We start from the raw sequence: 15,800 nt of genomic DNA, 5'->3' as shown, positions 1-15,800 counted from the left end.
TGCACCCCCCCAAACACACACACACACACACATACACACACACACACACCTTGTCCCACCGCCACCAAGGCGCACACAAACTCACTCTCGCACATGCACAGACCGTCACCAACATTTGGTTAATACTTTGTGGCTTCTGCTATTTTCAGCCAAGACACTCTTGCATATGTGAAGAGACATAATGTGTTTTCCATTTCGGGCCCCGGGGCTAACGTGTAGGAACGAGAAACAGGCAACGTTCGTTGGTATTACACCGTTTTGTCTGGTGAGGACAGACATTTTTCTTTGTTAGATAGTTGTAAAGACAGTATTTATTATACTGAGGTCCAAATACAGACCATAAGGGTAAAACTGTGTACGCATCTGGCTCTTGCTGTAAAAGCGCTTCCCTTCTCGACAATAAGAAAATACTACATGTCTGATAGATGTTGTCATTGTGTCTGGGACACTCCGGGGAATTTCGTTATATTCTAGGTCTCTTTTGCAGATTCACGGGAGATGTAAGCCATCTCTCTTTTTTAATCAAACCCAGGCTTTCTGTTTGCAGAATTCCTCCAAAGTATTTCGACTGGATCTCATCTCAAGCAAAGAAATAGTGAGCGATGATGACGGTAACGCTGGGATTTGAACTGAAAGTACTAAAAATACAGCGTTGTAATTGTCGTAAGTTTCCGGACGAGTTCCCCTGTGTTCCGCGCTCTCACTGGCAGGGAGAAAACATTGCCACATGCAGGTCCTTGAACCGCGTGCACGGGCAAAGTTCATGTTAAAATGTGTGTTTTGCAAGAAGCGAAGCTTCGTTGTTCATGCCGCCTCTCCTCTCCTGCATTCTGTAAAAGACAATAAGAGCCGGCTTCCAATTGCAGCAAGTCATTGATTAGTTGCGTAAAGAAATGAATTAGCCTGCAAATATCAGGAAATTCACCGTGCTCCCATAAATCCTAAAAACGATAGTATCTGATACTTTTTCATGGTTTCCTCAGAATTGGGAAGGATTGATTTGCTTATTTATTTATCCTAAATTACCTTTTTAGTACAGCGCAGATTTATCGACCCGCATACGACCGAAGGCTAATTTCCGTGTCCGAGGTCTGAATTGATGGCGCTCAGGCACATTCTTCATATGAAAGATTCCCCGCTCCTCACGTAAATTCTGTTGCCGTAGCCAAAGAATGATGTCTCCATCGTGGCATTTCAGCTATGATCACGCTGAATTCAAGGCTTACTTGCAGTAAAGACCTCCCCCCGCTACACATCTACATAATAAAAGCATCACGTCCGGTGGGCAAAATAGCTTCGGGTATAAGATGCATGACACTTTAGCATCTGAGATTTGACTCGATCCCCATTTCAAAAAGGACACACACACACACACACGTCTCACAAAACATCAATAATAAAAAAAAAAAGTTTGAAACAAAGAAACATCATCAGTCACCGGAGGAGTTTTAGAAAGGTCCTTTTCGGCCGTGACAAGACGAATGTCGGAGTCGCGTCTGCTAACAGGTGGGTGCCACGCAGGACGGAAATATCACGGCAAAACTTGCACTTTTTCCAGAAACCCGGAGCGGAAATTCATGCTCTGCGGGGGATGAATCACGGAGATTGTGACGTCTTGTTTAGCGGAACCCAGGGGTCGACGTGTGAAGAAGAAGAAAAAAAAAGGCAATATCGAGTAAACAGTTATAAAAGTTTATTCATTCGTTCGGTTATTATCTATATTGCATTCAGGCGAAAGGGCGCCGTTCACCCTTGACCGAATGTCATCCAATCAGACGGTCACATATGGAGAAATCCAACCATTCACAGACTAACCCTTGAGTTGTCTTGTGGGTCAAAAGTGACCCACTACCATGTTTAGCTGTAGAAAAAACATCTTGACCTATTTTTTTTCAACTTGAAATTTTATGACTTTCCCTAAAGAGACCCCATTATTAGAAAAAGTGATACTTCTTGTAATGTCAAACCATTTTTTTTTTTTAAATCAAAGAAGTTGTATGTGGAATTTCTGGAAAGAACAAAATCCACTTTTATGAATATTTGAAGGTGAAATACATCAAGAGGAAAAAGCACAAAGCTTCTTATTTTAGGCTGAAAGTAAAATGAAAGCGGGAAAGCCATTAACGTTTACGTTTTACCGCATTGACGACAGTAAATGAGTCCCAAATGAGTCCTTCTGATCGATTTTCACTTTTGCCACCTGGTGTGTGTCGCGTCAACTAAAACTGTTGTTCCAAGACATCATAAAAAAATATTGTTACTCATTCTTTCCATTTTTTTTCATGTTTTTTAAAAAAGTGATAATTGCCTTTGTGGTGCACCTGTTTTATCTTAACCCTTGTGTTGTCTTGCGGGTCAAAAGTGACCCACTACCATGTTTAGCTGTAGAAAAAAACACCTTAACCTATTTTTTTCCAACTTGAAATTTTATGACTTTCCCTAAAGAGACCCCATAATTAGAAAAAGTGATACCTCTTTTTTGTTTATGTTTTCATGTGGGCTGTACACCACTAGGATACAAATATTGTCTTATTGGTCATATTTGACCCGTAGGACAAGGGGAGTAAACATAATGTTAAGATCGCACAAGGGTTTTATAGAGATATCTCACTATTCATTCTCTCATTCACAATAGCTGTCATACAGAGAGATACAACCATACACTCATTCATTCACTGCTTCGATGGAGACCTGCAAAAATTCATCCTCTCATTCACACATCTGGTCAATGTAGGACGAAGCAGGAACCTCCTTGTGGCTGCGGCAGAATCCCGCGAATCGCGGCCCGTCATAAAAGTCGGCGCAGATAATAAAGTCACTTGAGGATAAACCAGGGAGATGTTGACACTTTTGACTTCCAGCTGCTGACTGGCAGGTAAGTTTGTTTTATCTCAGCCGGCGGAAAGCGTTCCGGTTATTCTACGGTCAGTTGTTGTTTACTGTTTCATATTGTTGCAAATGAGATCCTCCTGCAAACACTTTGGAAGCGGGCTGTGTGTCATCATGAAGCAGAGGGTGATAAGGGTAAGACATATGGGAAATGAAAAAGTGGTACTGTTTGATGTTTTTTCCGTGAATTCCCTGATAAAAAGCTTCCGTGCCAGCAGATACACCGGTCTCAGGCTGTTATTGACCGCGGGTGAAATCAGTCTTGGCAATCAGATTCACTGATTGGTTGATCAGCTTTGATAAAATCAGATCACGGAAGAAAATCAGAGAAGTCGTAATTGCTGTCATTCCTCCATTTCTGCTTTTGCCACCTCCCTTTATGATTTAAAGCTCCGAAATTCCAAAACTACAACCGGGACAAAAAGTAATGACTCCCGGGAAGAATCCTGGCCGTGAACTTGGCGCAAATCTAACCCCTGAGTATTTTTTTTATGTCATTTCGCTTATACTTTCCAAGTACGTCATTAGAAGTTGTGACGGTGACCCTTTCCTCGCCTTCTCACCACGAGGCTGTGAAACCAATCAACCAAATTCCACCGAATTCATCTTCCAGTTTCATAAGAAATTGCTTTTTGAATCGTGGTTTCTTCTCACCGTGCCAGACGGATGAACTCGTTTGAACGGGCAGATCTCGACTATCTACCCGGTGGGCGATGAGGTCATGCTCGCCGCTTCTTCTGCTGGCAACGGCAGTTCTTTCCTCTGCGACTTGTGTGGGCGGCTTTGCCTCAGTTGGGAGCGTCCATCCTATTGGGCGGTTGGCGGTTGGATTCCCTACGCCGAAGCGTCTTCGAGAAAGAAAAGAAACCGACCCCCTGGGTCCAATGCTTGCACCGCATGCTAAAACAGCTTAAAAGCTGATCCTACAAATAGCAAAACTTCTTCTTCGGCTTTTCCCGTCAGGGGTCGCCACAGCGAATCACCTTTCTCCATCTAACCCTATTCTCTGTATCCTCCTCTCTCACACCAACTACCTTCATATCGTCTCTCACTACGTCCATAAATCTTCTCTTTGGTCTTCCTCGAGACCTCTTGCCCGGCAGCTCCAACTCCAGCATCCGTCTACCAATATATTCTCTATCCCTCCTTTGAATATGACCGAACCATCTCAGTCTGGCTTCTCTGACCTTCTCTCCAAAACATCTAACATGTGCTGTTCCTCTGATAGACTCATTCCTGATCCTATCCATCCTAGACCTCAACATCTTCATCTCTGCAACCGCTCTGTCTTTTCGTCATTGTAACAGTGTCTAGTCAATACAATTAGCAAACAACCAAAAAAGAAAAAAAAATTAACGCCGTATCCATAGCAACAAACTGACATCACATCATTTCCTGCAGATGCTTAAACATTATGGGGGATTTGCTTTTTTTTTTTTTTTTTAAGACAGGGAAGTCTCCAGAAGGAATTGGTTGTGTCTCACACACACACACACACACACACACACACACACACACACACACACACACACACACACATATATAGGAGCTCCCCCCCTTACGTCACTAGGTACTCGGAGCGGGTGCAGCGGCTGTGGGTTTGCGCTCACAAATCCACCGGCTACAACAACAACAAGACGCTCCGGTGGACGCTGACCTCCATCATCAACCCCGCACACACACACACACACACACACACACGCAAAAAATGCAAAATTGATTTTTTTTTTTTATCTTAACTTTGGACGGACTTCCTAGGCGACGGTGAACGCGGGCGAGTAATTGAGTTTGAAAGTTGGATTTCTGCAGCCGAGACACTTTGGACCGCGGGGGGAAATATTGGCCGCCAGATGCGGGGAAGATGAGCCGCCAGAGCCGCTCCGGGTCCCGGGGAACCAGCGGAGCTCCCTGCATCCAACGGTAACATGATTTTTTTTAATTTTTTTTGCATTTTAAACCAAACACACAATGTATATTTCCAGGAGATTGCAAAGTGAGGTCCGACCGGGACTTGACGGCGCGCTTTGGTGTGTGTCCACACACACACACACACACGCGCATAGGCGGGGGAATTATTACAAAAGGCTTTTATTTTTCCTCCTTCCTGCAAGTGCAGTTAGTGTCACTTATCTCCTTTCTTTATATGCCATGTTATCTCCGACTCTTCTGTATCTGCCATCTGCACTCGCTCTCTGTCCCGCCAGTGCGCGCCAACGAACACACACACACACACACACACACACAGACACACACACACATTCAGTTCAATATCACAGTAATTACTTTGAAAGTTAAAATGAAAGAGAATATCAATTCAACTCGATGGTTTTGACTGGTAATTCCCGCCCACATATATTTTCTCAGTAAGGGTCACTGGATTAAACAGCCGCCTCTGTTTTTGCCTGAAATTACGTTTAAATGACTTTTTAAGTTCACCTGTAACACACTTGTGTGCAACGAGCCTTTCAGTCCAACTGTTTCAACAGCCCAGAAACTGGATATTTATCCCGGCATATGTTACATTTGTAAAAATGTTTTTTCTCAAGCGGCCCTGGGGTCCACTGTGCTGCAAATTAAGCAAAATTAGTGATTTTTCTGAAACTGTCGAGCCCATAGTTATTTATTTCTAGCCGCTTGAATTCACCTGGAGGTGATTTAGTTCCTAATTAGAGACGCTCGGGTTGAATAGGTGAGAGGACAAAATGTGGGCCTTCAATCCCCTTTTCATGTTGTAACTTTATAATTGTGCATGCGCGACCGCAAATACAGTATTCGCGTCATTTTTTATCAGCAACTTGTAAAACACTAGCTGACCGTACAGGTTGCTCGGTTTCGCTGCCATCTTTGGACAACGCTAAGTTGAAGTCTTCCCGTCTGTGAGCGAAAGAGCGGCGGATGCCTTCGATTATGGGTTGATATATCTACTCTCACGTGCAGCCGGGACATTTAGTGTTTCAGCTGCACAGCCTGTTAAATAGCTGAGGCTACGATCCACCCTCGGCAGATGAAAACTGCAAGTGCCTTGTTATCCCCCCCCCCCCTGTGGTGCTGTGTTAGTATTGCAAACCATATGAGGCTATTTAACATCCCAGGGACTGTAAAAATGTGCTTTTCTAAGGCTTCAATGCCTCATAAACACCGGGTAACCATTTAAATGACAGCGCCTCTGGAAAAAAACATACGTTTTTGGTCTGGAACGTCAACGTTTCTTGGAAAGACGGCGCTGAAATCTCATCGTGAGTGCTCTAACGTGGAAATGATCTTTGTTCCTTTGGTTAAAACCAGCACACTTGATGTAACATGGTGTTGTAATCCAACGGCGTACAGTCTCGGTCACAGTCGTAGATAAATATCAGTCCATTGAGGTTAATCCATCGAAATGATACAAAATTTTGACCGACTTTAGTTAAAACCTAAATATAATTAGGTAAACTGCAAGAGAGCAAAGACAGCTGCAGTGAAGGAAAGACTGTTCTGACTGTGGATAAACGTCCGACCTTTGTTTATTATTTTACCTTGAAATTCAGAGCTGAGGCGCAGTGACTACACAAACGTCCCCCTTGGCCTCTTACTGACATTACCCTTTTTTGTGTCAAGTATTTTACTAACAGATTTCCAACTTTCATTTCTGAATTTGACTCGCAGCTATAATTCTAAATTAATGTTGTGTGACTGCTGTAAAGCCCAACAGCGAATACATCGACATGTTGCCCACGTGACAAACGATTTCGCTCTTGCGTGGAGAAAATACTCAATTTATGTCATCTTAGAATTATAAGAAATCGTGCCCGATGTAAAACCGGAAAATCCAGAAGCGATATTAACTACTTTCAAATTAATGCGGCTAAACAGAGTTCTTCATCGAATGCATACGCCGTTAAGGCACGGATGGTGATTAATTTAGACAAATAGATGAAACAGAAAAATTATTAAAATGTATTTCCACATACATGAAAAAATATGTCTAACAAAGGATTAGCGAAGGAGAATTATGAATTCCCATTCCAGTGACGGCGTGTATCAGTGACGCCTGCAGGCCGTCATTTTTAAAAATATTAACTCCCAACACATTTAAATTGCACGGTTTCAAAGGTTTAGTCGTTCAAGCGCATTTATTGGAAAACTATTATCAAAAAAAAGCATTTGTTCATTCATGAATAACCAATGCGGGAGAATAATCCTTCTCAATAAGCACACTACTACAAATTCGTTAATTATCCGTACTGCTTATCCCGTGCTCAGCGCACGAGCCGGGGTTCACCCTGGATCCATCGTACAAACACGTAAAACTCTCTCATTCACACGTCAGGGCAATTTTAGGGTCTCTGATGAAGTTCCTGCTTCTTTTTTTGCAACCCGGACGAAACGGGAGCTTCTTTATGCGAGGCAAAGGCGCTAAACCACTGCCGCCCCAACGGCAACATTATTTAACTGTGTAAAGGGATTTGGGAAAATACTAATAATACTTATTTAAACTGTGAAGCACGCACGGCTGAAAACCGTCCGTGTTTATTGGTGTTTTTTTCTAGACGAATAAACCGTATAACATCAATAATAGGAAAGTTGGAAAACTTGGTACCACCGAGTGGCACTTCAAATCCATCTCCAACAGACCTGCGAGGTACTTCAGGCTTTTCCCTTTCCACAAACATTTGCTCATCTTGCACGACTCGGGAGCGTCACACTCGCTGAGTGCTTCCCGGACAGGAGCTGACCTGTCTGTAAACCGTCAGGTGCCTCGGCGGAAAGATGGCGAAAACATCCGGTAAGGAGTAAATCAGAGAAGAGAACGGAGATTTACTTTACATTAAAACGTACACAAAGACACGGATTAAAGATTTATATTTCTGACCTCATTCTTGCTCAAATAAGCGTGAAGTGGAGGGCCTCTTTCGTTTCTCGACCCAGACCTCTGGTCAGGGGACGTGCCGCCCACTTTGCTCTTAAGCAGATTCTGGGTGTTTGCGAGGCGGAGGTGGGGGCTTGAAAGTTTCCACACATTCAGGGAGGATTTGCTTCAAAATATCGGCGATGTTACGACACCCGCTTTAGGGACCCTCTGTTAAAAAAATGTGATTTTCATCGAAAGCGTTGGGTTGAACCGCCCTCTCACACTGAGGAGAAGCACAGAACTATCCATCCATCTATGCTTTAGGGTTTACATTGAAAAGATGTGAGAGCGGCACAGAAAAAGGACTTGACGCCTGAGAAAGGAAGTGAGCGGACAGCCTTACATAACTCAGACTTCTGCGGTTTCCCGAGTAAAAGCCGTCTGACAAAACGAGGGCGAGGGAAAAGAGAGAGAGAGAGAGGAAAAAAAAATGATGCAACGTCTTATGATCGTATGTTCTTCCCAAAGCGTTTGCGCTGCCGTGAGACAGGGTGAAAATCCCCCCGGATCCAGAGGGGAAAAAGAAAAACGATAGGACTAAATGGGGAGTGCGTTCGCCCGAGAGGGACAGGTGTGAGGATGTCAGCGCCCATCAAGTGACCATGAATGCTCTGTGCGGCACAACAGGCTCCTGTTCCAATAGGCCTCTGTGATGGACACTCACAGGTCTAAGAATAGCCTCCTCTACAAAGAGCCGTCACTCTGGATTGTAACAGACCGCCGATACGAGTCCATCGGAATATTGTGGGGGGGGGGGGGGGTCCTCCATGGACTGTCTTAAAGATCTGGAAATGTCCGTCTGCTTTGAAAAGCCAACGAAATAAAGGAGCGCCTTTCAAAGCTGCCCTTCAAAACGGGGGAAAAAAAAAAAAAACAATCCATTACTCGCCCGCTTCACTCATCGACATCGGCAAAATGAAGAATTACACCCTTTGACAGGGTGGCTGATGTTTGCGAAATACATCTAATCGCTCAAAATAGCCGTTTGCAGGCAGCATGGCGGCGCGCTGGTTAGCGCTTCCATCTTGCAACAAGAAGGTGCGATTCTGACGGGGTGCTTTGTGGAGTCGGCATGTTCTCTGCATGTCTTCCTGGGTTTCCTCTGGGTTCCCCGTTTCTTCCGTCAGTTTCAAAAACGTCTTTATATGACGTGCGAATGGACGGATGACATGTTGTGCGTCTCCATACGTGGCCCTGTGATGATGCCTGACTTCAAGACCATTTGCCAAAAGCGTTCATTTTGATTTGATCATTTTTGCGCTAATATCCGTATTGAAGCCGGCGATGGCGTTGACTGTAATAATTGTGACAATGTCAAAAAATCAGCGTCTTCATCCCCCACATACCTTGTATGTGAAGTCATGATAGGTCCAACTAGTGATGCGAGGGTTAAATGTAAAATTCTATTACCTTGATAAGTCAATTAGCCGTTTTGATCAATTTCGTCAGCTGCCTCAGGAGTCAATTTCTCTTTGACGTAAAATGTCCCACTTTTCTCTTCTGTAAATATACATTTTAAAAACACAAACTATGGGATCAACTGCCTCCTCTGTAAAGTGTAACTGCGGTTGGTGTTCTTGGTGTAACGCTCTAGTCTTACTCCACACTGGCCACTTCCGGTCAATTTTAAATTCATTCGTCATCACAAAAAGAAAAACCCAATTAGATATTTCACGCTCTCGGTCTCCACACCCCTCGCCAACTTACAACTGCATTCTCCGCCCGGGTTCTTCGGTCCGCTAAACAAGCGTTGAATGATTTCCTTTAACGAACAGGGCGCTATTGAAATGTGCCCAATCCTTAAGCCTGGTCATCAGCGCTTGTTGTTTGTGTTTCGCCCATTTACTTCTCGTGATTGCTCCTCTGCTCCGGACTGAAAGCCAATTCAGCCACTGATGATGCACTTTGCTCCTCCTTCTGGCTTCCCTACCGACTTCTACAATCCCTTATTGATCTCAACTGCCTCTTTACTTGACATCTTTGCTTTTCACGAATCTTGAGATATCTTACGCGATGTTATCGGTCGCTTCTTTCAACTCTTAATCGCCCAAGCGTCCCCTCGGTCTCACCAGTCCCGCCATCTCCATCCGAATCTTATCGGTCTGTATCTGCAAAAAGTGAAAGTGAGAGAGGCCGGCCTGGAAGCTGAAATCTGAAACCGAAGAATCGTAACCCGGTTGCTGTGGTAACTTCAGATGGTGTGTGGATTTTTAAATGAAACCCAACAAGTTGATATAATCATATTCTCAAGAATATCATCCTTCTTGCTATCCGAAAGCTGGAATTCCTTATTTTACCGCCTGATGAGAGTGAGACCATTTGAAAATCGATTTACAAGAATTTTTTTTTTAGCGATACAAAAGACACAATCAGCTTTTCTTGGTTGTTTTCCATCACAAGAGACCAGAAAAGCCCATATTCTCGGCAATGTCAGCTCTGAAATGATCCAAGGTTAGTACATATCGGTTCGAGTGACAGCCGGAATCTTCTGTGGGAGGTTTCCTGTCAAATCATCCCAAACCCTTGGGTGCAAATGTGGTCTAATGCTTAATTGTGTGATAATTTGTCCCTCGTAAGTGATCCAGGCGTCACCTGAACTGAGTAGAAAGGAGTCTTTTATAGAGTCAATCTTTGGGCCAGCGTGATGTCTAACACAATTCCCAACTGTATTTTTTTTCTAAAAAGTCCAACTTGTTGCATTTCCTATTATATTATATATAGGCCAATCCACAATTCCAGCTGCTATATAGGGGCAGAACTTTATTTTTTATTCATAAATTTTTATACTGGCTGGCCTACACTATTTATATCTCTGTTGGCTGTTACTTGCTTTACCATTTGTCAGAAAATAGGGAATGACTTTGCTGACAGACACGCTGACTGGATGTTCAGAGGCTATGGATATTTTTTTTCGGTCTTCCTCACGACGCACAAACATCGTGTACGTACAGGTACACCGTGTACACGATTTAACGGGAAGGATCTGAACCAATCCCTTCCTGTTAGCAGCAGGAAACATCTACAGCTTATTGAATAGACATCGACTCCCACGTTGCCTCCAGCCACAATTTGATGGGCGATTCTGCAGCGCAACTTTCAAGCACGTGCCTGGCTAAATCGATAAGTTTGGAGTTTATTACATCTTCTCAAGTATACCCAACGTTGTGCCAGAAGCAGAGCAACTGCAATCTCTTAATGAAACTTCTTCAAAACAAGCTCTTTAGAAAGAATACACATGTTTTTTTTTTTTTTTTTTTTGTTGCTGCAGACTGAGATACACATACGCTTGCTATGGCAACAGAAAACTTCAGCTGGTAGTGATGTGCGCTGATAAACCGGCGTCCTTAAACGGTTCCATATTGCGTGACGCCTCGCTGGTAATTTTGTTGTTTCTTTCGCCGTCCGTCGTTGCGTTTTTGTTTTTCTCTCGTTTTCCTGCACCTCGGAACCCCCACCCCGCGAGCCGTGTCCCCGTTTGTTCCCTCTGGCCTCCGTCGGTTTGCCTCCCCTCCATGTTTCACCGCTCAGTACCAGCAACTAGAATCAGATACGAAGCGCTGCACATTCCATCACTTATGTGGCGTGGGCGGCCGCCAACAGCTCACCTTCCTGCCCCTGTGAACAAACCCAAACAACATTTGGATGGCGGCCGTCCTGTGCTGGAAAAAAAAAAAAAATCTTTGACATTAATCAATCTGACGCGTGTACCTTCATGGTGGAAGATTGAATTGTTTTTGAGGGGGGGGCTGCAGCTGGCTGTTTGTTGTTGTTAACAAAAAGAAGGTAGGAACGGATAGCATGCAAAATCCAAGGAGCGGAAAAAGAATCACGGCATTCGCTTTTCTTTCGCTTCTCCGTTCTGTGTCTCCACTTGAAATCCAGACGAGGAAGCATTTCTAATGTTAAAACATCTGGGGTGCGTGACGACCGCCGGACAGAAAAAACACAGATTCATTCATGGTTTCAAACACATGATTGATTTTGCTGTGATTTGTAATTCCCTTTCAATTCAGTCTGAAACAGCTGATCCTGCTCAGATTGCTTTTATGTCAATTTATCTATTTATTACGATGTCAAATATAATTTATGAACAACAGCCGCTAAAAAATAGCAACTAATGTGGATGGTTAAGACCATATTAAAGGTTTCAGGTTATCACTGTTTGAATACTCAACTAAAACAGTGGTTTCCTCGTGACGACAAGAAAGAGGGTTGAAGATAAAAACAGCAACAAATTTGGTTTCTCTCGTTGACAGATTAAGAGACGTTTCTCAAACACGGATCCAAGTTGTATTAACAAGTAAAATATATTACATTACATTACATTACATTTGGCAGACGCTTTTATCCAAAGCGACTTACAATAGAGGACATAGGGACTGCAAATAACAATTGCAAATACAAGATGCACAGGAGATATACAGAACAGTAAGCTTGGGTTAGTGAGTTTTATATTTAATATATATTTACCTGTCATCGTTCTTGATTATATAAAATGAACAATGGGCAGAGTAAGCCAGGGGAGCCAGCCATATTTGATATTTACGCCAAACAGATGTGTAGCGCTAATAATTCGCCACTACGTCTCATGCAAAACTTAGTGACTAAGGATCTCTGGCAAATCGCTCCGCAAGGTTTGTGTTTAATCAAAGCTTTAAATTGTATGAATGTAAAAAATGTAGCTCTCAAAAGGTCAGGACCGGAATGACCGATGACTCCAGTCAGTCATGTTGGACGCGGAGAATTCGTCGGGCTGCGATGACGGAAGCACGTCACTCGCCTCAAGATGAATCGCACGATCAGGCTCCAATTAGGCTTGTATGATTTCTCGCTAATGACCAACTGATCCGCTGCGGGGTCGACCGGACGGCCACCACGTGCACGCGACTCTTCCGTGGGTTCGGGCCGGAGGTCATACCTAGTGAGTTTAAATGGTAGCTCTTTTGTTCCTATCTGGCTTATTTCTCACTTAGTGGGGGAGTAACTGCCTGTCCTAGGGGAAGTAAAAAAAAAAATAAGATAAAAAAATTCCTCTTCAGTGCACAAAAAAGGATTTTGATGAGGGGTGGGGACTGGAGCGAAATGATTTACTACATGGGAATCAATACCAGCAGAGGTGCAGCGGAGGACTGGCGGGATGAAAGACAACAACAAGGTTTTGCTTTTCACTCTGAACCGCCGGGTTTGTTTGGATCCACAGTAAAAACACCCCCTCCTCCTTCGCAATGTGCGTAGGTCGAGCGTAGCTCCCTTTGCTCCCCAGCGCGCCCTGTAATCGCAGCCCCCCCCCCCCCCCAAAAACACTTGCTTAATCTCCACGGCTACTCAGCCGGAAAGTGTTGCAACAACGCCTTCTCCGTGCGCTTTGAGGTGCATGTAACAAATTCTCTCAAAATACAAAGAAACGATCTGTGTAAACATTTCCACGTCGTGCGTTTTATCACTTTGATTTTACCAGATGATCATTTTTTCGCGAATGCGATGCTCATAAACCCTGTTTTCAAACGCAGTAATACAATGTCAGAGTTGAAAATAGCGGCTTCCCAAAAGAAGGGGTTAGATAATCCACCGTGTTTTGGATTCGATGTGTGCCAGCGGGAGGAACGTTTTTGTTGTTATTAAATGTTAATCTAATTTCTCACTGCTGATGCTTATTGTCCCTTAGGTAAATTTGACTTAAACATCTAAAGCAAATTTACCGTCTATATAATCATATCTAACTGATTTTAATTCAAACGTCCCCAGGGATAACCGTGTTGCAAAGTACATCTGAAAACGAAAGAAATGCACCCTGAGAGCAAAAAACATCTGTCGAGGGCCATTTAATATTCAGATGACGGCGATAACCCAAGCTTTTTTTATGTCAACCAGATGCTACGCTCCTACCGTAGGATTTGTCGACATCTGCATTTTATACTTTTTTTTCCAATATGGACTTAGAAGCCAATGGGACTGAAACCAGGTGTTTACGATGGAATCAAAATAGCACAAACTTCAGCAATAATCTTTATCTATTGAAAATAAATGGGGTTAAAACACAGACGGGATGCTTCATTTGCATCCTCTTAATTATGGTGTATCCAGCGAGAGATGAAAAAAAAAAAACGTTTAAATAAACATATATCAGACTTAACCATGATCCCAGTTGATCCAATTCTAAAAAGACACAAAGTGAACTATTCATCAAATCTACCGCATAACTGCAATATCAAAGAAATACATCATATACGGTTCAAACAGTAACTGAACTGCTGCAGCATGAAGAGGACGCTTTATGCAACGTTTCTCTTCCAAGGTTTCTCTCAATGTCAAAGAAAAGGAAAGATACATGAATAGTTCTCAATACTGTAACTGTTATGCAGGTCTCTTGTAAATATGAATTATTGTCAACAGCATTAGAAAACTCTTAATACTTATTATGGATTTCTGCAAAGATTATTAAGGATTCTTTAGGATTACAGGATTACACATGCTTTCATGGCAAAGGTTTAAAACCAGTCATAGGAGTAATGAGCATATAATGTGCACAATCATTTATAGGTTTTGTGTGTAAATGAAGGAATGTCTCTATGAAGATAAGGGAGTTGGTGTGTGCGCGCACATGTGTGTGTGTGTGTGTGTGTGTGTGTGTGTGCTTCAAACATCATTTGCTATTTAGGCAAATCCAAGAAATTGACACACTTGCTTGTCTATGACTCTTAGTTAAAGCTTACGTTGATATTTTAATTGCATCCACTAATGCCATATAATAAATGGATATTTATATTTAGAGTAAAATGTGATTTCCCTTCAATGAAGGCGCCCTTTTAAAGCACACGGTTTTTAAAGCACACATGAAATATGGAGAAACAGGTAGCAAAGTTAAAAATAACACAAACCGAATAATCGCTTTTTAAAGGTGCAATTTCAAGTAAATTTCCCCTCATTGCCGTGGAATAAATAAATATAAAATATAAGTAAATAAACGTGACTGGGCAAAAACCCCACAACATTAACCTCTTGCAGAAGTCAAAATAAACACGTTAGGGTTTGAGTTGAAATGCAGACAGTGTCTAATGTCTAATGTCTTCCAGAAGTGTTGTTTTGTTTATTTTACCTTAAAATGAATGAAGCCTTTCTCAGCGTTTTTTTTTTTTTTCTTCTCTCATCGAACAAAACAACACGTCCCCCTGCGTCATGGAGGAGTCTGGTGCTGATGTCAGTGTGTTTGTGTTTGTGTGTGTGTGTGTGTGTGTGTGTACACAGCAGGAGACATTGACCTCCATCTACATGCAACACACATGCACACTCCAGGGCTGTCACAAGAGGATAGGAAATGCCCGTAAGTGTTGGGATTTAGCAAATTAATCAAGCATCTGCGCTAAAGTATCTGTTGGCAAAGACTAAAATAATTTTCCCGAGCGGCCAAAAAAAATCTATTTGACAGCAGAACGTACTGACAAGCTGTACAGTGTGTGTCTCTGCTACTGCTCTCGGTGCCAGTTTACACACACACACACACATTGACACACACACTCGTGATCCAAAGGGCGCCGTTACAAATCTCCCTTGCTTATTGAATGAGCCTTTCAAATGAGTCATCTTTAATGCTGTGGGATGCGTTCAGATACCTCTTCTGGTTTCAGGATATCTCGGGCTGACATATATATTTACTCCGTACGTCGAGATTTTTTACTGTCCGTGCACGGGCGCTGTTTGAATTATAAGATTTGGGGGTTCGCGGGAAAATAAAACGGAGGTATAATGATTAAAATGAGTTTATTTACACAGCAGATAAGGATGACTTCAGCGGTGCATGACTCATATACCAGAGAGAGTCCACGAGTCCTGGACAAATGTATCCCCTCCCTTTAAGATAGAAAAAAAAAAACACGTCAAGGCATGTCGGAAGAATTCCCTGGGTCAACGTCTAACTCATCATCTGCTGAATTAATAAAAGTGTCATGTATCATTATAACAGAGTTATTAAAGGGGCGGAGATGCGACATCGATATCGTCTGCAGTCTCCATCCCGTGACCA

The 15,800-nt window shown here is 42.9% G+C and overlaps 1 protein-coding gene across 2 annotated transcripts in view; it reads left to right on the top strand.

The window, feature by feature from the left end:
• Positions 1–4,482: 4,482 nt before the first annotated feature.
• Positions 4,483–15,800, top strand: part of gcgra (glucagon receptor a) — a 42,238-nt gene continuing 30,920 nt past the window's right edge. For both annotated transcript variants that reach the window (XM_086175358.1, XM_086175357.1), the window contains exon 1: positions 4,483–4,809. The gene's annotated coding sequence lies outside the window, so the exon portion shown is untranslated. The remainder of the gene's footprint in view (positions 4,810–15,800) is intronic.

The sequence above is a fragment of the Fistularia commersonii genome, chromosome 28, assembly GCF_037954325.1.
Source record: "Fistularia commersonii isolate RoL2024-O1a breed Wild chromosome 28, RoL_Fcom_v1.0, whole genome shotgun sequence".
In the NCBI taxonomy this organism is placed as follows: domain Eukaryota; kingdom Metazoa; phylum Chordata; class Actinopteri; order Syngnathiformes; family Fistulariidae; genus Fistularia; species Fistularia commersonii.
The sequence above is the reverse complement of the archived record's forward strand: the minus strand, read 5'-3'. Positions and strand labels throughout refer to the sequence as shown.